At 38.6% G+C, this 23,130-nt stretch overlaps 1 protein-coding gene across 2 annotated transcripts in view; it reads left to right on the forward strand.

Annotated features, from left to right (window-relative positions):
- The first annotated feature begins 2,673 nt into the window (after window positions 1-2,673).
- The window catches only part of FAM110B (family with sequence similarity 110 member B), an 86,501-nt gene continuing 66,044 nt past the window's right edge, over window positions 2,674-23,130 (forward strand). Inside the window, exon 1 of one of the 2 annotated variants that reach the window (XM_007437405.3) lies at window positions 2,674-3,036. The gene's annotated coding sequence lies outside the window, so the exon portion shown is untranslated. The other variant, XM_025172703.2, reaches the window with a different exon arrangement.

Genomic DNA, 23,130 nt, shown 5'->3' on the forward strand with positions numbered 1-23,130 from the left:
GGTTAGATAGCATCACTGAAGCAATGAGCATGAAACTGAGCAAACTCAGGGAGGCAGTGAAGGACAGGAAGGCCTGGCGCGATATGGTTCATGGGGTCACGAAGAGTCGAACACGACTTAACGACTGAACAACAACAAGCTAAACTGTAAGCAATTATATAAGCATCCCATTTGCCAGAAGAGAGCAGCAATCCCACAATGTAATTTTGAAATCTCATTGGACAATTGTTTCTACTACTTGACATCTATGGAAAGGAAGTGCATGATTGCAGCCAAGAATAACTGAAAGGACTGGAAGCTGTGCTAGAACAGAGATGGGACTTAGGACCTAAACTGGAAACAAAGTGCAGGAATTTCATGTCTCTCCTTTCTTAGGTGCTACTGGTATGAAAACAGTATTGAATTGAATGAGTAGAGCCAATTTCTATGTTTAAATAGGATATCAATAATGGAATTAATTATTTCCTCTGAAGAGAAGGCAGCGACAGGGTGAATGCCATTTCAGGAGGCATTTTTTGTTTCCAATAATCATACGCCTCCCTCATTCTGAGCCCTTCACCATTTTAGGATTGGTGGGCTGGATGGCTCTTTCTCTCTTCCCAGTTTTGTCATCTATACCACAAGTAGAATCCAGTATACTGAGCCCCCAAGCCTGAGGGTCAGAATGATCTTCAGATCAGTTCTGGTTCCCAAAACAGCCAGAGTCTGCCTATCATGGGCATGTCCTCTGTACTGCATGTATACATAGGTGTATGTGAAAACATTCATTCAAGGGGCGAGGGGGGAGCAATAATGTAGAGGTTGAAACCTGGGTGGAAAGAGTTGTGCTAAACCATGGTTTATTTTGCCACAGCTTATTGAACTGAACCAGATGAGTTCACATATTGTGTTAAACCATCAACTTTGGTTTGTAAACCCTAATGGCTGAGTTGATGCAACCTGTAAACAGAAATTAGAATAAGCCACATAATGTATTAGCATAATGCGTGAACCTAGAAGGAACATTTATATAAGTAATGATGGCACTTTGGCTGCATCCCACACCAACCTATTTTCCTTATCTCAATGTAATTAATTCTGAGCCAATTGGCATACCTAGGGCTGTATTATTCATTTGCTTATATTACTGGTGTACCCAAATATAAGTATGTCTGAAAAAGGCATTTAACTGGCCACTAATTTACAGAAGAGAGGAACATCCTCCAATCATTTATAGAGGAGTCCAAATCATCTTATGTTAAACTAAATATATGTATAACATTCTTCCTGAAAAGTTTCAAATGTATTCTACTATGAACAGAGGGTGGGGGTAGGGGAGAAAACCACATACAAAAACAAACCAATTTAAAGACATTCTGTGCAGAATTGTACGGAGGCGTGAGGGTGGGAAATTATAAAACACAAATTGTAAGTGAAAGGTAGAATGTTATCTTGACCATGGCTTAACATGTGTGAACCCAGGCATTATGCTTTCTAAACCATTATTCACAGTTCTGTAGCTATGTTCACACTGCATACGGAACACAAACTAGCCATGTACATTTTAGTCTGGCGCATTGTGCAACTGGTTTATGTGGTTAATTTATGGCTCATTGCATTGTGTGAGCCCCCCCTCCCCAAACTGGATAGTTAAATTAACATGGGTGAGCATACTATACCATGTGTTTTGTGAACCTGACTGTGGTCAATAAAACACTGTTTATTCAATAAACCATTGTTAGGCAAGCATAACTCAGTGTGTTATATAACTTCATCCTCCATCTCAAACACCAGATATAAGCTTAATGGGAGAATAAACTTTGTTAAACTGAGTGATGTTGACTTTCTAGCAAACATGCAGAAGCGTGGGCTGCTAGTTCTGCAAAATGCAAGAGAGAGATGGATTTGCAGAGCACTCTGAGGTTTGTATGCTGATAAAATTAAAAAAAAAACTATGGTAGGATGAATCAACGCCAGCTGCATCCATAAAAAAGTTGTGATGGCATCAAAATGATGACAATTGTGTCATGCCATCATCAAAGACCACAGTTAAGTACTCGAGCCTCATCATTATACAAAAACAGAAACTGCATCATTTGCATTGTGACATCACTCCCCCAAGCATAAAGCTATCCAAATTATTTTGTTCACTGTTAAGCTGGGTTCACAACAATATACTTAATCATGTCAGGGAAAAACATACTGCTCAACATCCTGAACTTATTTAACATTAACCGTGGACTTTTTTTTTTTTTTTTTTTTTGCGCGGTGCGGTTTAGTGTTGTGCAAACCCAACTCCATTGATTAGTTTACGGTATTACGCAAACCCACAATATTTAGTGAACAGTTTAAGCATGTTATCTGAACCCAGCCTTAGAATCGCGTATATCTCCCCGCTTTCCCCACCTTTAATGCTGTTTACTATTACCATACTTTCCTAGTCTCCTAGCATCCAAACCCAGAACACCGCCTTTGAAAAGGAAACAAGGTAGGAATACTGGAGAGCTGTTTTTTGCTCCGTTACATCGCGGAGGTCGATTCAAGCCTATTGTATGCGAGCAACAGCATCCCCCGCCCCGCCCCTTCCCCATTTCAGGATGGACCGAGCCATTCAGAGCCAAGAATGGGGGACGGGGCGTAGGGAAAGGAAGAGAAATATAGCAAAACAAATTCCTCCTGTCCAGGAAGAGTCCATGAAAAATACAAAGGCGAACCGCGAGCTCTGTTTCTTGCGGCCTTCCGGGCCATCCTGGAAGGCCGCCCAAGTACAGAGAAAACACCCTGGACGCCGTCCTTCGACTCCCCCCTACGTTAGCAAGAAGTGGGAAGGACGGAGCTCGGCGCCGCTTGTGGCTGCGGTGGCAGCAATCCGGCCGTGGGAGAGTTTTCATTCAATGTGCGGAGGAAGCCCGGGGGCGCGTGCACCGCGTCGGCTTCGCAAGCCGTGCCAGCGTCTCCTCGCCACCGAAGCGCTCGCTCCCGTTGCTTTCTCGGCAAGACCGTGTCTCCCTGCCTGGGGTTTACTATCTCGGGGAGACGGCCGAAGCAGGGCACCAGGTAAGTCTCGCTGAGCTGGGGAATGCGGCCGCCCAGCGCCTCTGGACGGGTGGTCGTGGCGGAAGGACACACAGACAGCGGAGCCTCGAGATGGGGAGTGGGCTTGCTCCCCTTCCTGGAGCCTCGCCTCGCAGCCCCGATGCGGCGGCGGCTCTTCCTTTCTCGCTCCTCTCCTCATCTCGGGTTGTCCTTGCGATCTGGGACTGGAATGCCGGTGCCCGCTTCGCAGCGATAGTTAGTGCGCCTGAGCAAACGTCGTCTTTCCACCGCCGACGTAACCAGCAGCTGAAGCCCATTTTTGAGGCGGCGGCCGGGGTGGGCTTGCGCTGTATGTGCGCCGGTCACTACACCTGGATTATGGTTCCCCCTCCTTGCGATAGCAAGAGGGCGGTTTTTTTCTTGATTTTTGTAGTAGCTTTGGGAGGGAGTCCCTTGATAACGAGCGGAGGAGCAGGAGGGGGAAGTTTAACGTGCGCCTGCTGGGGAAACGGAGAAACGGGTTGGTATTGCGGAGAGAGAAGGACGGGTTATTCGCTGTTTCATTATTCGCGCGCGCACGTGTGTGTGTGTGTGTGTATCTGGCGGCACCGTTTCATTTTAGAATTGTAGAAATGGAAGCAATTCCGGGAGAATAGGAAGTTCGCCTTCGTAAAGGTCGCTGCTCTACCTGCGAAGTTCAGTAGAGCCTCCGCGCTGCGTTTCCAGAATCGCCGCGTTTTAAGGAAAGATGTGGTCTTGCACACTCTGGGGAACGACTGAATTCCAAGGAAGACAGTTATATAGACACCGGAACTGTGGTGGAAGTGCTGAGAACATGCATCCTTTGCCCTGAGAACAAACGTCTAGCGCCCGTGTGTGAAAAGTATTTGCACCATTCGTAGGATGGGTGCCAGTCCCCCTTTAATAAGGGCTTGGCTGTGGCTGTTGCCATACTGTATGGATACGGCACGGTGTCTTCGTGGAGTTTGTTTTTGACAGTGAAAAGTAAATGCAGTGTTGGTGTTTACTCTGAAGAAAAATATTCTGAGCTTGATTTTTTGGTCAGTGTGCTGAGACCCGAAGTTTAATAGCCTCTTTTTAAAATAGATAAATAACCTTTCATGTTTTAGCCTGCATTTATATCAGAAGGTAATTCCTGCTGGACATATTGATCTTTTCTGTCTGGCAGACAGGTACAGCCGTCTTTTCACATTTGGTATGCTCCAGTTAGGGAACTGGAATATCAGTGATAACTGTATAAAATTATATAAACGTTTTGTCATAGGATTCTATTGTTAGCATGACTCTAAAATACGAATCCCAGAAAGAAAATTGTCTGTGGTTCACATATCTACCTGGTTAACTTCTTGATGAGGTTTTTGGAATATGAGTGTTACAACACTTCCTCTCTCATGTTCTAGTGAGATGGTTAAAAGGAAGTTTCTAATCCCAGTCTTAAATTTAAGAAAGATATTTCGTCTTACCCTCATCCCATGCAGGGATAACAATAATAGTTTATTTCATAGGATTGGTATAGTTCTGCCCCATCAGATTTTATTATTAAATTGATGCTAAGTAACAGTTCTGTCACGGGGAATTGAAAATTGAACTTGTCAATGGTTCCTCATTAGTTTGAGGGAGGTTTGGGGCAGCGTCCCACAGGGTTCTATCCTGGGTTAATCCTCTTCTGCCTTTTTATTGGTAATTGTATTGCATTTGCAGATACGACTTAAGCTGGAAAGTGTAACCAGCACTACAGAAAAGAAGAATAAAATTCAATGGCCGTGTTGAAATGGACCAAAGTTATTACCACAACCACTACTAACAACAAAGAAATTGATAGAAATAAAGGCAAAATTCTACACTTATGCAAAAATAAATAAAATGCCAAACTATAGGACGGGGGATAGTTGGATGGCAGTAGTACATGTGAAATGTATTTTGGTCACAAGCTAAACATGAGTCAGCAGTATGATTTTGCTTACAAAAGCTGGTGCAATTTTAGGTTGTGTTAACAGAACCATACTTTTTAAAAATAAAAAAAAAATAGCTGCGTTATCTGGATGTAAACTTAGAACCAAGCTATAAGGAAGATTCCAAATTGGAACAGATTTAGAAGAGAATGTGAAGATGGCAAAGTAATGGGATTCATATACTTAGTTCAGAGAACAGAAGATTAAGCAATATGAAGCACTGAAGCATTCAAGTATTCTGCCACATAATTTACAATAATTTGGTGTCTACTGCCAAGATAGCAATGGTAGATCTAACTGGCTTACATTAAAGGGGATAGATTTTGAATGAATATGATTGCAGTGTTTGTATGCATTGCAGTATGAACTATAAACTAGCCAACCATATTTTAGTGAATACAAATAGTGGTGTTAACATTTAGAAAATTGGGACAATTGAGTAAAATCATGGTTAAATTATGGATAAGTGAGTTCTACAAAGCTTTTAAATGATTAGAGCAGTTTGACAGTGGAAAGACCTAAGTAAATGATTGGCTGTTCTCATGGAAGGCATTTAAGCAGAGGCTGGACAGCCATCTGTTAGGAATGCTTTAGTTCTGTGTTTCCTGCCTCAAGCAGTATGATTGATAGCCGATAAAGACACCTAGCAGGCATGTCCATGAATGGGATAGTTAGGGCATTTCCTTACAACTGCAGTTGTCATTCCCCAAATCCTTGGTCTCGCATTGCTCCACATGTGTCCTCAACTTGTTGGTGAGGAAACTGCCTGAATAGAGTGTTTGATGATGAGGGAGTGCAAAATGATGCTCCATCTTGATTTATTCAGTGTAGACGCCACTCGGTTCCAACTAACTCTGGGTGGTGTACAATAAAAGTGACAGCATAAAAATAGAATACAATACTTATACAGATATTGGGGGATCTCATTCAAGAGGGTAGGCACCATAGCAATGAAGGTATGCTTCCTGGATCCTGATAGATGACATTGTTTAGTCAAAGGGACCCAGACTTTACCAACTCTATCAGATCGAACCAGCTAGGCTGATACCATGGAAGATAGGCAGTCTGTCAAGTAACCAGGCCCTATACCATGTAGGGCTTTATAGGTCATAACCAGCACCTTGAATCATACCCAGAAGCATACCAGTAACCAGTGCAGCTCATGAAGCAGAAACGTCACATGCACATACTGAGGCGTGCCTATCAGTGCTCACACTGCTGCATTCTGAGCCAGTTGAAGTCCAAGTGGTCTTCAAGGGCATACACATGTAGAGTACATTGCAGTAGTCAATCCATAAAGTGACAAGGACGTGAGTGACAAAAAGGAGTGACCTTTTTGCTGCACTTCTTTTTGTGCCAATTAAAAAAAAAACTCTTAACCACAGTGCGGGGAATGGCAAAGCCGCCTATTGCCTGGGAAGAATGGGACAATGGAAACGGAAGTGGGAATTCTTACCAATGGGAAAACTATCTGCAACTGCACACAAAACACTGCAAATACTCTTTGTAACTTTTTCTACGTAACAGCGGCTAATCTTGAAGTTAACTGATTCAATGTACAAAGCCCTGTGATGTTGTAAAGATAGGGTAGTGCAATACCAATCTCAATGCAATTCTGGACTCTAGACTTAAAATATAAAGGATCCTTATCTAGTGTTTTGTGCCTGATATGGATAACTTCTCTGGCATATGTATTGATGTAGAAAGTTTGAAAAACTGGTGCAAGAGAATATTTATACTAGTATCACTCATACAGGAAGGATGCAGTGGAACTGGAAAGAGTACAAAGAAGAGTGACAAAGAGGGGCTTCAAGGCTAAATCCTGTGAAGAACAGTAACAGGAGGACATGATAGCAGACCCCTTGAAGGGCTGCCACAGGAAAGAGGGTATAGATTTATTTTCCATAGCCCCCAAGAATAGGAAAAGAATCAATGGGTAGAAGCTTTACAGAGGGAGATCCAAACTTGAAATGAGGAAGAATTTCCTGACTGTGTGAGTTATTAAGCAGTGGAACTGTTTCGTGGAATCATGAATGCTCTGTAACTGGAGATTTTCAAGTAAACATTGGATAGCCATTTGTGTGGGATGGTCTGGGGATTCCTGCCCTGGGCAGGGGTTGAACTCAAAGACCTTCAAGGTCCTTTCCTACTCTGATTATATCATTTTATCTTTTTGACAGTGACTCTTTAACATCTTATTATTTTCCAGCTTTCTCATTAGTGTCTAGGGAAATTGCTTGTACAAGGCAAGAATTATTTGATCACCATTTCATTTCTGAAAGTGTTATGAATAACCAGCAAACCATTTGTGAGGTAATGTTGAATTAGCACAAAATATTAACTCATATTGCTGGTGTTATTATATTGGGCCTGTTCTGAGCCTCATGCATATCAGAAATAAGTTACATCACAGTAGTAGTTGAATCAGGTAGTGATTCAACTAATAGTCAATCTGTACAGGAAGAATGGGCAATGTTCAGGGTTTACTAAGTTTTTTTTTTAAGGAAATGCATTTGACTGGTATGTTTGTTCTACAGAGTAGCTGGTGGGGCAATGCAGATAATTCAGTAATGAGCTTTGTCTCTTTTGATCCAGTCCTTCAAATGGTAAAGTAGCTGCAACACTTACCCTTGAGGGCTCTGGGCTGCTCTGAGGCCTTCCCAAGGTGTTCTGAACGCTTCTGCTGAGATAACTGATGAAGCAAAATGACTTGTCACATTATTTCCAGAGCTCTAGTAGGTACCAAACTAGATACTGAAGAATAGCATAAGATAAACAAAATCAGCTCAGAAATCTTTTATAGTTTTTATGCATATAAAGTGCCCTGTTTTTCCAAGAATAAACAGACAGCTCTTTCTTCAAGCTTTGGTTGCTTTGCCAAATCTGATAAATCTGTCATAACTTTACATGGATTTATGGTTTCATTTGGACATAAAATTACCATTGTGGCAAAGATATCAACCATCTTAGAAAAGTGGCTGATAAAGAGTTGTCTCAGTTTATAGCTGGAGTATAATGGGAGATACTGATTTTTTATATATAAGTAAAGGAGAAGCATCTGAACAATCTAATATAAATCAAAATGTTTGTATTGCCTCACTATTTGTTATAATCATCACCACATGCAACGGCCTCTAACTTTCTTATAATGTGTGCTTCACATAAGGTGTTTTTAATTTAATCTTTTTTTTTCTTTTTATAATTCTTTTTGGGGAGGAGTTTCCGCTAGGACTCTAAATTAAAATCTAGGTTATTTTCAATATCATATGCCCTACTTGTATTTGCGTAAAGCAGTCTTATGGTTTCCAATTGTTGCTTAAAGAAAAATACACTTTTTAAAGGCTAAGATAAAGTGTTATATGTTTTATCACTATTATAGCTGCAGAAATAAGAGAACAGTACTTTGACTACTTAGAAGTAAATCACACTGAGTCAAAAATAATTCTAAATATTAGAATTGAGAATTGTTTCAACTAAACTCTACTACAAAATGCAAAGGTAAGAGCAAGAGAGAAAGAAATTTGAAAATTTGTAATTGTGCTACAAATGCCAAATAGAGTTTTAGAAATGACAGTATATACTTACAGCAGGTTACACATTTTTTATAATCTTAAGTTGTAGAATTATTAAACCTAAAATAAAATTAAAAATAAGGCTAACAAGAAACAACCATGCTTTTGATATATTAATTACTGGACGTAGCAGAGAGCAGGACAAAACCTTCAACTTTCACTACCACATAAATTAGTAGTCTTCAGTTAGTTTAAATTCTAAAACACATTGGTTACTAATTTCTGCACTGTGAAGTTGTTAATCAAGAGTTAGGCATTTGAACTCTGTGGAATGAATAACTATGTCAGTAGTTTGTGGGTTTTTTTACACCCATAGGCTACTCTATTATCCAGTGTTGGTTTTTATTTATTGGATTTAAGAAGATAATATCACCACTTCTCTTTCATCCTGCCCATCACAAATGTAACAATAAATGTAATGCAATAAATTAATAGCATTGTCTTTATTTATGTATTTAATGTGTGAGATTGCATAACTCTTTGGGGAGCAATCCTTCCTCTCAGGAAAGGACTGTTCAGTTTTGGGCTCATGGTGGCAAAATTTATAATGGCCATGCAGAATTCATTAGTTCTGTTGTACTATTTTTTCCCTGTCCAATTCAGTTTTGTGGTTTATAGAAATTAAAGTTTTTTGTTCTTAATTCAGTCAATGTAAAATTGTGAAATTGGAGATAATCAGAAAGTTACATGTACAGAAAGTTAGTCCTTTGAATTTAGAAATCTCAGAAACTGATAGCAAGCATCTTTTTCTTTCAATACAAAAGAAGGAAGGTGATGGTGGTGATGTTTATTTTTATTTTAGAAATTTGTAAAGCCATATAATAAATTTTAAAATTAATATTTGTATTTCATCTATTTATGTGTGTGTGTGAGAGAGAAATTTCAGTCTTACAAATGCAGAAAAAGTGTGATATTCAGGGGCTGCTTTTAAATGCATTTGGTGGTAATTAGTTGATTTTCAGTGACATGATCTTTTTATTCCTTCTGATCCAGTGAAATATTGGAAATAAATTTTGTAAATTCTGTCCATCAGTGGAATTTTCCGAAAACTCAACAAAATGAAACACATTTTGGGAGGAGATGCTGGCAAATGAAAGATCAGGTTCACCACCACTACCCATTCTATCAGTGCATATTACAGAAGAAACAATTGGTCAGTGGCACAGAATGTAGTTGACTGTTCCATTCTAATTCATCTTTCCTTTTGGTCATGTGACCCAGCATGGAGTATATGCAAGCCATCCTATTCTTTGTGCACATTAATACAGAGAGGTACAACACAAGTGGAGATGAGAGATACATGACACAACAGGTTATTTCATTGTACTGATAATGCAGGCACCTCCTGTGACCATTGCTGGTAAAATGGTTAGAAAGAATTCCAGAAGCCATGTTCTTCATACTTGTTTTTTATTATTTTTTGAACAAAAATAATAATAATAATAATTTAAATGTATATGCCGCCTGACTCCCAGTGACTCTGGACAGTTTACAAATGTTAAAAGCATTTAAAAACAAGGAAACAACAAAGAATAAAGATGGCAGAAACAATGAAACCAGATGGAAACTAAGAAAAAGGGGGTTCAATCACCCTCGCCAAAGACTTAACCTAGGTACATGAAACCTGTGGTAGGATTAGTGTAAATATTTTGAGTGAGCCCTTCCCCCACAAACTTGTGCAAAATTTAATTGGAGCTAACTAGTTTGAAAACTCATTTGTGTGTTGCTAACTGATTATGGACTGTAAGCTGGTTGTATAACTCTGTGACATGTGAACCTTGTATTACACAGTTTTTTCACATCCTGGCAAACTCTACCTAATCTTTCCTAAACCAAACTCAAGTTTTAGATGCAGACAGAAAGTATGTGCTTTTTGTCAAGTGTGATTCCATCCAAAGAATTCGACTTTCTGAAGTATATGGGATCAGTAACTTACAAGGTATTTTTCAGTTTGGATACATTATTTTGTTTTGATGTTAGTCTTAAGCTTTAAATAAAAAGTAGTTCTAGCTTTGTTGGTCCATATGGAATGAATATCTGAAATCTCACCAAAGGGATATTTTTCTAGGACCAACAAAAGGGTATGTAAGCTTTAGGCACATTTTAAGCTTCTGGCAAAATGTTAAAGTTATAAGGTTTATAGTTCAGTGTCAGGTCCAAGATGGCAGCTGCCAAATGAACGCAGAGACCAAGTAGGTATTTTTAGTCTTAGATTTCACCCTGTCTTCAGGTTGCAAATAAAATAGTTGACTAGTTGCTTCTCCTACCTCTGAAAACAAAAAGGTCATTAGTCCCTAGTCTGTCTTTTGCCATGGGTGGTATACACATGTATCTTGATTTGGCAGAGTGCAGCATAAATGTTACAGTCTTTACATAAAGAAAGCTAGAAAATAATTTTGCACTAAGTATAAATCAAGTAAGTCAAATTGTTTGATAATATTAACTGGTATCACCAACGAATGGTTTTATTTGTTCTAAAAACTCATTTATGATAATATATTTTGACAACTCTTTTTTTACATATATTACTGATGAAAATGTATGTTGGTCAAAGCTGTGATATGTGTGTATATGTACATGTGTGTATTTAAATTGTTTAGGGAATCCCAAGACATCCCTTGCTGAAGATACCTATTGTATAACTAGAGTATAAATAGAATAAATGAAAAGTAAGGGCTTGAATATACTTTTGTAGCCTTTTTTCAGCAAAACAGTATCCATTGTACATACGTGAGAAAAAGAGAGATTCTTCATTTTATTCTTTGTAATTTATATGTGGTATATTTTGCTTTTCAAAAATGTTGGCTCCTCTTTTCCTGTTAACTAGGAAATATCTAGATCAAGAGGTTTAATCTTATTAATAATTTAAGGGTCTCTTCAACTGTCCTAGATACGCAGCTTCACAAATTTTATTCAGAGAAAATGCCCCTTGCTCGTGGTATCTTCTCTTTGCTTCTGACTTAACATTTCTTTGGGACTCTGAATGTGTCTGATTTCTTTGGATTCTTATCTTAGTACAGTTAGCACCTTCCAGGACTGCACCCCTAAGGGATTGTCACATCTAGAATGTGCCAGCTTGGAGAAATATACATTTAAATGCTTGCTGTGTAACATAAATATTTCCCAATATAGTTCCGTGGGAGCATTAGTCATATTTATTCAGAATTCTAATTTTATTTGGTAAGTTAATGTAAGTTGTATGCTTTGAAATGTGACAATGTTTTGTGCTGTAGTCTCATACTCCTAGAGTAGATCCCATAGAGTTTTTCTGTGAAATTGGTGCCTAAGGCATCTGCTTTCTATTAGAAATACACTTTTTTAATTTTTATTTTTGGCAAACATTGTTTCAGGTGAAATATATTCAGTGGCAGGATTAGCATAAAGAAGGAGAGGTACTTAAGTGTTTTTTTGTGGAAAAGTTCATAGAAAAAGGTATTGGGTGAGGAAAATCTTTTTGAACATAGGTTCAAAATGAGAAAAAAAAGCCATTTCTAGAGTAGACTGGAATGAATGGACCTGTAGCATCCAAAGCATGGGTGACAATAAGAGCAACAGTAAGCTAGATCTGGAGAGTTAACACCCATATGTAGCTACATAAGCCATCTACCTTAGATAGGAGTTTGTGATAGAAATTAGGCAGAAGTTTTTTTTCTAGTGGGAGGAGGAACATGAGCAGTAAGGAGCAACTCTAGATTTAGGAAGCAAATACAGTAAATGCTTTGTACCCCAAAGCCTGAGTTGTATTAAAAATACATTGACTGGGTTCACATATTGAATGTAGCATGTCATAACAATATCTTATTAACTAGATCACAACTGATTGGATTTGAATATTTGTATTGATTTGTATGTTAGGTCATAAACCATGTAAAACAATAGTGGATGAGATCACACAGTAGTTAAACCAGAACAAATGAACCACATTATGGCTTAGTACAATGTGTGGTCCAGGTGTGTCATTATTTCTTCTAGTCCAACAATTCCTAACTACGTACTTTTCTAAAGAGCCATGTAAATTCTGTAGTATAGCAAGTATCGTTGATATTGTCTGCAGTATTACAAATGAAAAACAGAAAAATACTACTATGTAAGAGAACCTCATTTACAGTTCTCTTCTATCCAGAATACTTTCTTGTTGTACCTAGCCCCATTTTGGTTCTAGTCATGTCAGTTTCACTAATCAAAACATTCAATTAAAACTGTGATTACCTACTAGTGGAAAGCACTTGAAAAATGTAATCAGAAACATTTTTCCCTTGTTAATTGATATTTATTAGTTGTGGCGGGTTGTTTATATCTTGCATATACCTATATACTTCTATTTGATCATGTTTTTACAGGGTATTGAAGAACACAAAAAAGGTTTAGTTGGGTTATTATTTCCATTTGTCAATCTGTGACACAGTAAACCAGATTGTATAACATTAAATTATAACAACAGCCAAAATCATATTGGAAATTCATAACATGAAAGGTTTATATCCTTGACAATGCACTAACAACGGTAGGCATTGGTTCCAGCAAGGCCTTAACACTTTGGGTCAATGCTATGCATGGCCTCTCATAGGCCTTCTATCATGTTAGATGTTATACTGATCTGTGAGCTGTGTGGCCCTGTATATCATCTGTACTATTTTGAATGAACTTCAGCTGATCTAGTTGATCTTTGGATTGCTTGGTGTTTCTGTGTGACCAAGATATAAGTTGGTCTAGTTTTCCAATTTTCTATCTATCCATTAATAATTTTTATTAAATGTTTTTCCGCATAGTAAAAACAATAGAAATTTTAAGTTACAGATAAGAGAAATAGACAAAAGTAATAGAAAAGTGAATAAGAAATAAAAAGAGAAAAGAAAAAAAAAGAATAATAAAGAAATGGCTTCCAATCTTCTTAATAGCAGTTATAAGTATATTTATATTTTACCCTCTCTCTCTAAGGTTACATCAAAATTTCCTTCTTTCCATAATTTACCCTTTCTATAAATCAAATCCATAAAAAAAAATGAACTCATGTTTTATGGACTTTTTGCTGAAAAAAGAAGATGAACTGAAAGTTTTCCAGCTTTCTGAGTTACTCAGTTTCATTGCTTGCATCTGCAGACTCTTACCATTCTGTGACTTAGAATGAGGTTCAGGCTAGATCTTGTCTGTGTCAGTCTTTCAGATTTTGATATATATCAATTTGTCATTTAAACTAAGAAATTTTATTAAAAGGCATAAGCCTTGGTGAGTTATAGCTCACTTCATCAGATGCATCTGATGAAGTGAGCTGTAGCTCATGAAAGCTTATGCATTTTAATAAAATGTGTTGGTCTGAAAAGGTGCTTCAGTACCTTTGGGCTATCACAGACTAGCATGGCTCTCCTCCTACAGTTCGTCATTTGTGTGTGTGCATGGACATGAATTTGAAAATAATGCTAGAAAGTCTGTATTAGGTGTCATCCAAACTTTCCTTGACCTACCTATTTTTGATACTAGTTTTTGATACTGTTTTTTAATTCTTCTCTCACTTCCTTTGAATAAAGAATGACAGAAACTAATAGTCCCTTCAGAGCACTGCCATTAATACATCAATGTATGACAGAATAACTGATCTTGGCAATTTGTACCTGATGCCCCCTTTTCACTATATATGTGTCTCTTAAAAGTATATTTTTGCTTGGAGCCTATAAAGCATGTAGATATACCCTTCCATCATTTTTGCTTGCATGACTACCTTTTAGATTATTTATATCCTTCTGCATAAGGAACTCACTGAAACTTCAGAGACATGACCATAAGCAAATAATTCTTATAATAAATTATACACAGAAGAGTGATCTGCAGCCACTGCACTGTTTATAGAAATGGTAGGCAATGAAATGGATCAAAATAGAAAATTAGGGCACCGAAAAATCTATTTGTGTTCTATAACCCACACAATATAACTGGTATTTCTGTCTCTTATCCAGCTACATACTTGTATAGTCAAATGTAGTTATGGAGGCTTTGTATGAATGAATATTTTGTTTAATTTTTTTTTTTACTTTATTAAATGCTAATTACATCAAGCTTTAAAAAAACTGACAAAAGTGTAGCTCTCTTTAGGATCATGTTCTGCTTAACCTTAGTGTGTATGGATAATTCATGGGGTTTGAAATAAGACTTGTTAATTGAATTTTCATGTTTTCTAGATTCTTTTCTAGTATTCTGAAAATCATATTGTATGTGTACTTGTGTGTGATCATATTTAGTTATATTTAGGAATTGTGAAATAGTTATATTTAGGAATTGTGAATTTCCCTTATTTTTCAATGCAGTTTCACAAATGGAGGTCTGCAAGTGGTTGATTCCTATATCTTTGGGTTTTTCAAATGATTCCTATGTATGCAGAGTCTAAGTATTCCCTGCCCCGGGTATAAAAAATAATTAGATATTTATTGTGGCAGGCTAGTATATACTCTGTATGAATGTACATTTGAATGCACATTCACTTTAAAACAGTGCCCTATATCAATGTTTCTCAACCTCTGCAACTTTAAGCTGTGCAAACTTCAACTCCCAGAATTCGCCCAGCCAGCGTGCTGGATGGGGGAATTCTGGGAGTTGAAGTTCACACAGCTTAAAGTTGCAATGGTTGAGAAACACTGCACTGTATTAAAGGCATGTATGTTGCTTTACACATTATTTTGCCCAGTGGTTTCCATACCTCGCTGGTTTTTCTTTCTCATTTCCATCTCATCCTCTTATATAGCAGAAGATGAATTGAATAATTTATTTCAGCTACTAGTAGAATAAAAATATCTGTCTTGGAAATTCAACTTGGTAAAATGCCAGCTTCAAGTACAGATAGTATTAGAAAAGTAGGGCAATTGAAGGTTCTGAATTCAGGCTCCCAAAGACATGTATAATATTACTGCGGTGTCAGTAATATCATTAAAATGGCTGTGGAATGGTAAGCTATTAAAACTATTTTAAAAACTCTGTCTTTTAAATGTTTATTCCTTATACAGTTTTTAATTATTTGCTAATGATAAAACTTCCAGTTATACATACGTGTCCTTTGAGTACTGCTATTCACACCGTTTGTCGGTATTTTCTTTCTCTTGCCCAAAGTTGAAAAATAGCACTAGATATGTTTTTAGCGTCTCTGCAGTACATGGGAGAATGATGGAAAAACTTTCTCTGCTTGCTATTGTAGAACTTCCTTACAAAAAATCTGTTTCACATTAAGTGAAATTGTAGAAGACCCAAGCATGTTCCAAGAAGGCTAGATGTCAAATACACACTCCTAAGTAAGAACTACAAAAATACTAAACATAGCATAATGGTTACAGTGTGACTAAACATGTGCTGTACACTTCTGTTGTAGAAATGTCATTGCTACGCATGCTAATATTTTAAGGGTATCAGGAGGTGATACCTTACAGTACAAAGGTTATTAAGTTGATGATTCTTCATACATCAACTTATAATTCATTAGCAGCACCATCGTATGCATGGCAAAAACCCCTTTCTTAGAAATAATACTGCATGTCTAGGTGTGCTTATTTTGATGTGATTATATCATTCATGGCTTTGAATGGGCTGCATGGTACAAAATATAAAATGATAAAGATTTGCTTGACTTCAGCACAGCTCCTGGTAACTACCAAGATCCATGTAGTTTTCTTGGCAACAGTATGGAAGTGGTTTGCAGTTGTTCAACTTAGCGTGCTTTTCTGAATTCCCAGTCTAGCCTATAGCCTTGAGATGTTCTGATGATCTTCCATCCAGGTACAAGCCAGATCAGATGTACCAAGCTTTTTTGAGAGCATAAAAGGTTGTCTGGCATTTGCTTTAGTGGAATATGACTACATCCTTATTCCAACCCAGTTAGTGAAAGAAGAGCTCAAACAAGGGAAAACATCCTGATGAAGTTACACAATTCTATCAAGCAATGAAATTGCCAATAAAAACAGCAACTTAGGGCATATCTACTTGGTTCTCCAGTAACATGGACATATTCCCTCTTCACTCTTCCTCTTAAAATTGGAGAAGCAGGTTCCCTAAAAATGGAACAGAAGAATGTGTTATACTATATGATAGATCTGAGAGCCAGTTTGGTGTAGTGATTAAGGCACCAGACTAGAAACCAAGAGAACCTGAGTTCTAAGGCACATTAGGCACAAAGCCAACTGGGTGACCTTGGGCCGGTCACTGTCAGCCCTAGGAAGCATGCAATGGCAAACAACTAATGAAAGTTTGCCAAGAAAATTGCAAGGACTTGTCCAGGCAGTCACCAGGAGTCATAACTGACTCAAAGGCATGCACACGCACACATGCACATATGATAAATCAGTAGACTGATAGATTACAAGGCTGTTTGCAAACCTTAAAAGCTCAACCTAGGTTCTGAAAATCAGATCAGAACATTTTTATGCCGCTGTACTTTTTAGCCAGTGAGCAATACTATTTAATGTAGTGCCCACCTTGCAGACTGATCTGATTAGTGCCATTCTCCCTCCCATAGACTTTCAAAGAAGGAAATTTTTGTATGTGGAGATCACACAGATATTTTATTTTGTCCTAGAAAGCAGGGCAATCTGAAGAAAAGGTATTTAAACAGAAATAGGTTAATTAAGTTAAAGTGATACAGAAGTTGCCTAAAAGTTCAGTGTATATACGTAGTTAAGATGAATTCACAGTTTATGATAGAAGACTGTATTTTGGAACCATCTTTTTTAACTTTCTGAAAATCCGACAGTGATTATATGAGCAGTTTACTGAGTGGTGTCTTATAATATAATTATGTATATTTAGTATCTTAAGCTATAAGCCATAGCAGGTGCCAGCACCTAGCTAACCTTGGCTGATTAAAAAAAGCTAAGCAAGTTTGGATCTGGTTAGTTATTGGAATTTTGATTTGATTATGTGTCATCATGTTGGTGTTGACTCGTAGTGACCAGATGCATAGGTAGGTAGATGAGTGAAGAACACTGGGAATGTATGCCAAGAATATATAATCCCAGGAGCATCACCCAAAGTGTGAAGGCCATCCCAGCTGCCCACTTATATAGGGCAGCAGTGATATAGGCAGAAGATCACTTTAGTAATAGTGGCAAAGGTATCATTTCATACTGTACAGGAGAAAGATGTAAACCACTCCTATATTTTACCAAGAAAACCACACAAATAGTTATTGGTATGGTGATCCAATAACCAAGAAATCCCAGACATATTGGCTAGACTGAGAGGTTTAGCAAGAAAGTGAATCACTTCCGTAAGAAAATTTGCATGGAAGCATCCATATATTTGCCAGGAGTCAAGCTTGATTTGAGGGTAGTGGTATGAGATACATTAACTTTAACAATCATTCCTGCATCTTCATGTAGTCTTTGGTTATACAGTGGTACCTCTACTTATGAACTTAATCCGTTCTGTGACTCTGATCGCAAGTCGAGTTGGTCGCAAGTCGATGTAAATTTTCCCATAAGGTTCAATGTAAATACGGTTAATCCGTTCCGCCCTCCGAATTTGGTCGCACCACGAGGCAAATATCCCCATAAGGTTAAATGTAAATACGGCTAACCCGCCCTCCAAATTTGGTCGCAAGTCGAGGCACATTTCCCCCATAAGGTTCAATGTAAATACATATGGTTAAACAGTTCTGAAACATATGCATTTTATTTTTAAACCACAAAAACATGAAAAAACACAGTATGAAGAGGGAGAATGGGGTGGGGAGGCAGTTATTGTTTGGAGGGAGAGTCCCCCTCCAAAAGGACATCGGGGAGATCTCCTTCAGGGGTTTCCTCTCTTCTTTGCCTCTTAGCTGCAGGCTCAGTTCTGGAGAAAAACCTGTCTAAAGTCAGTTGTTTTTTCCTGCGCTGCATAACCCTCCGGAAATGAGAGAACACGTTGTTGTTCATGTTCAACGCTCTGGTTGTCACAGTTCTGTTGGGGTGGTGCTTCTCAATGAAATCCTGACACTCATTCCATTTCTGCATGATGGATTTTATCGCATCACTGCTCACCTCCTCCCCCTCCTCCTCTTCCTCAGTGGAATGCTCCTCGCCAAGCGCTTTCTGTTGCTCACTCTGGAGCTGAGGAAGTTCTTCTGTGGTCAGCTCCTCCTTATGGTCCTCAACAAGCTCCTCTCTGTCCGCATCATCCACAACCAGACCCATGCTCTTGCCCATGGACACAATCTCCTCCACTACCTCTGCATCAGACCCTTCAAACTCACGTTCAGCGACACATTCTGGCCACAGTTTCCTCCAGGCTGAGTTTAAGGTCCGGCAGGTGACATCTTGCCAGGCTTTGTCAATTAGGCTGATGCAGTGGAGGACATTGAAATGTTTTTTCCAAAACTCTTTGAGAGTCAAGGATGTTTCTTCGGTGACATTGAAACACCTGGTGAAGAGCACCTTTGTGTACAACTTCTTAAAGTTGCAGATCACTTGCTGGTCCATGGGCTGCAGAAGAGGTGTCGTGTTGGAGGAGGAACTTGACCTTTATGAAGTCGTACTCGGTGTCCATGTCATCCACCAAGGCTGGAGAGTGTGCCGAGGCATTGTCCATCAGGAGAAGGCACCTTTCAGGCAGCTGGTTGTCAGACAGGTATTTTTTAATGCAGGGTGCGAACACCTCGTGCAGCCATTCCATGAACAACTGCCTTGTGACCCACGCTCTCGCATTGGCCCTTCACATGACAGGCAGTCTGGCCTTGTTCACATTGTGGTCCCTGAATGCACAAGAGGTCTGGGAATGGTACACGAGCAGTGGCTTAATCTTCAGGTCGCTGCTTGCGTTCGCACACAGCAAAAGGGTCAATCTGTCCTTCATGGGCTTGTGCCCTGGCAGTGCCTTTTCCTCCTGCGTGATGTAGGTTCTGTTTGGCATCTTCTTCCAGAAGAGCCCTGTCTCATCGCAGTTGAACACTTGCTGAGCGACGTATCCTTCCGCCTTCATGAAGTCCTCAAAGTCTTTCTTGTAGGCTTCTGCAGCAGCCTTGTCAGAACTGGAAGCCTCACCATGTCTTGCCACACTGTGGATGCCGCTTCTCTTTCGGAATTTCTCAAACCAGCCTCTGTTGGCTTTAAATTCCTCACTTGCTCCGCTGGTAGAGGGGTTTTCCCGCAGTAAATCACTGTGCAGTTTTCTGGCTTTTTCACAGATGATAGCTTCACTCACGCTATCACCTGCCAGCTGTTTCTCATTCAGCCACACCAACAACAGCTTTTCTACCTCTTCCACCACTTGTGTCCTCTTCCTCGTTAAGATTGTCACTCCTTTTGTCACATCAGCTCCTCTGAAGGCATCTTTATTCTTCAAAATAGTCGAGATGGTCGACTTTGCCATCTTGTACTCCGAGGCCAGATCAGTCACACGAATACCACGATCGTGCTTTTCTATAATGTCCTTCTTCAGTTTGATCATCACTTTTTTCTTCAAAGCCTTATTCTTGCCAAGCCTGCTCTGCATTTTCTTTGGAGCCATGCTGACAAGCACATCAAACACCTTCCAAAACCTTCCAAAACGCCACAAAACACACCACAAGCCTCACTAAACGTCTCCTTGCTACCGCGATCTCGCCCACAGGAAGTCACAACCGCGTGGCAGCAGGGAAAATGGCCGCGGATCCGGTTCGTAAGTCGAGGCAAGTTCATAAGTAGAGGTAAATTTTGGGGGCCGGAGCTGGTCGTATCTCAAAATTTTCGTAAGTAGGGGTGTTCGTAAGTAGAGGTACCACTGTACCTGAAAAAAACAGTGTCTTATGTGCACACTTAAACATTTGCAAATACACTTTTAAAACAGTTTCTAAGCTTGTTTGTTTTCCTGTATTGTAAGTGTATTCTTTGTAGATGGATTTTTGTTATCATTATGCTGAATTGCAAGGATTTTTTGTTTCAGTTAGTTGCAGGGCTAGGACCTCCCACACCTTTTTTGTTTTGTGAAATCATTTCATTTTTTTCCCCTAAGAACAGTACTTTCTATTCTAGATCATTTGCAATGCAGAAGGTGTTTGTATCTCTTTGAAATAGACAGCCATGCTTCAGCCAGAAACCTAACGAGCTTTTTTAGCTCTCTAGTCACCTTTACTATTATCATAATGCTCTATTTTTAATCATTGGAATGTTGATTCTGTTTAGTTATTAAAATAGCTGTATTGGAGGCTTTCATTAATTTTCTGTTTAAGTATCTTTAAGGCTGAGTAATGGATTATAAAGACTTCCGTAGATCTGAATAAATATGGGGGCTTTTTCTGATAAGAAATCAGTCCAGCCTCATAAATTTGTCCCAAACTAGCCTTGGTTTGTTTTGAGAACTTTGTACTGTATATTTTCATGAGCATTGGAATGTATGCAACAGGGAAAAAAGAGGTCACTTAATGTCAGAGAAACAAATGATAGCTAAAGCAAACAGAAATGACAACCCCAATGGAAATTAAGGGCAGTGGGCTTATCAAAAATCAGGCATTCTTGAGTTTCCAGTTAAATACAGAATATATGCTACACGCACCAAATGGCAAGACCACTAATGCTAAAAAGAATAACATACTGTGTTTGCTGGACAAGTAAAGATGATTTTAAAAGAGTTGTTTGGAATCTACATTGATTTTCTTTTTTTAATAATTTTTATTGAATAAATATTTAACGAAGTAAAAACCATAAAAGAAAATAAAGGTAATAAAGAAAAATAGTAAGTAGTGAGAAAAGAAAATAGAAATAGAAAAGAAAAATTATAAAGAAGTGGCTTCCGATCTGCTTGACGGTGGTTATAGATAGAAGGAATCTACATTAATTTTCCAGTCTAGCTTCTCCTTCCCTTGCTCCCCCCTTTATATACACTCTTACACACACACACACAGATTGGAAGGACTTATACCTGTTTTTCTAGGTATTAAAGTAATCCATGGATACTCTGAGTTTAATGTTTGAAGATATTTACCTGGTTTCTAAAACAGCAAGTCATCTGTGAGCCAAACACACTGTTAGACTTTTTTGCATCCATGGATGCCCATGATGATTGCACAAATAGTGTCTTGGGACTGTTTAGGGTTACTGTTTGCAGAAGGATATGTCTTATTCATGTACCAGTAATCCTCACTTATTAATGGTAATTGGGACCAGGATCTCCATCACTAAGCTACACAGTCGTAAGATGTGAAGTCATGTGACTGCACCAATTTATAACAGCAGTTCCAGCAGTTGCAGTTGCCATTGTTAGGGAAATCCTGCATGGTCACAGTGTCCCATGGCCATATGATCACCATTTGCAGCCTCCTGCTGGATTCCCCATTGTTTTTGCTTGTCGGAAGTTGGCAGTGAAGGTCGCAAATGGTGATCTCATGACCATGGGATGCTACAATGTCGTAATTGTGACCTGGTTGCCGAGTGCTTGAATTGCGATCATGTGATCGCAGAGATGCTCTGACAGCCACAACTACAAGAACTGGTCGTAAGTCCCCCTCATTCAGTACCGTCATAACTTCGAATGATCACTGATAAAGTGGACATTAAGCGAGGACTACCTATATTATTTTTGGCTGTAATGACGTCCCACCAAAAAAAATACAGTTCTGGATATCCAAAAACTTTTAACATTATACAAAGGATAAGGATAATGATATGGAACTTCCAAGTGAAGTTTTAGCTACTCAACCACAGTTAAAAGAAATCTGTGTGCAACAGCAGTGGCTGAGTTCACATTTCTGGGCAACAAGTAATGGCTCAGCCCATTGTAGTTTGCTTGGTTCTGGCTTAGCGCAAAATGTGAGTCTTTTCCAAGAGATGTTCAGCTGGTCCCTGCATTGTTTTCTTTCAGAAAATAATTGAATATATACCTTGTCATACAGACAGACCTGTGCACACATGGAATAACAACCAGGATTGTTGTATATTTTTTCTGATTTTTAAAATAAGCTTTTAAGTGTTTCATTGTTTTTATTTTGATTGTTTTGTTATTCTATCCTCCTTTATAGACTGTTCAGCTTTCCTCTAGAGAGAATAATGTTACAGAAAGTAGAAAAGCCCAGCCATTGAGGTTTATGAGTGAATCAGGCCATTGTATTTTTTTTCTGTATACCACGGTCAAAATAAAGTTCAACTTAGCACTATTTGTGAACCCAATCAACATCTTAAATTACGGAGGAGACTTAGAATCTATACAAGTGGAGGAACTGAAAAAGAGACCCTGAATATAGATTTATGACACACCCAAGATCTAAAAAAGGTAGAGCACAATTTATAGGTGTGTGTGTGTGTGCGGGTGTGTATATGTGTGTGTGTGTGTGTGTATTCATTCATTCTTAGACACAGAATAGGTTCTTATTTGAGATGCCAGGATATCAGAGATAATTTGAGAATTAATAAATATGTACATTAAGAGGGCTGCTAGATTTGAATGATGTGATAAGTTGTAAAAGGCATATTCATGCATTAAACCTAAGCAGGATTTATCTTATTCATTTATTACAGCTATTTTAGGTCACTTCAAGTATAAGTGGTTTACAAGTAAACACCATAATTTGATCAATTATAATATTGACAAAATTCTATAAATAGCTTCAGGCGCATCCAAAATGCTTATTTATCGCATCCTTAATC

This window comes from Python bivittatus, unplaced genomic scaffold (assembly GCF_059951505.1).
Source record: "Python bivittatus isolate LINGU-HERP-01145 unplaced genomic scaffold, Pbiv_v1 ctg000840_np1212, whole genome shotgun sequence".
In the NCBI taxonomy this organism is placed as follows: Eukaryota; Metazoa; Chordata; class Lepidosauria; order Squamata; family Pythonidae; genus Python; species Python bivittatus.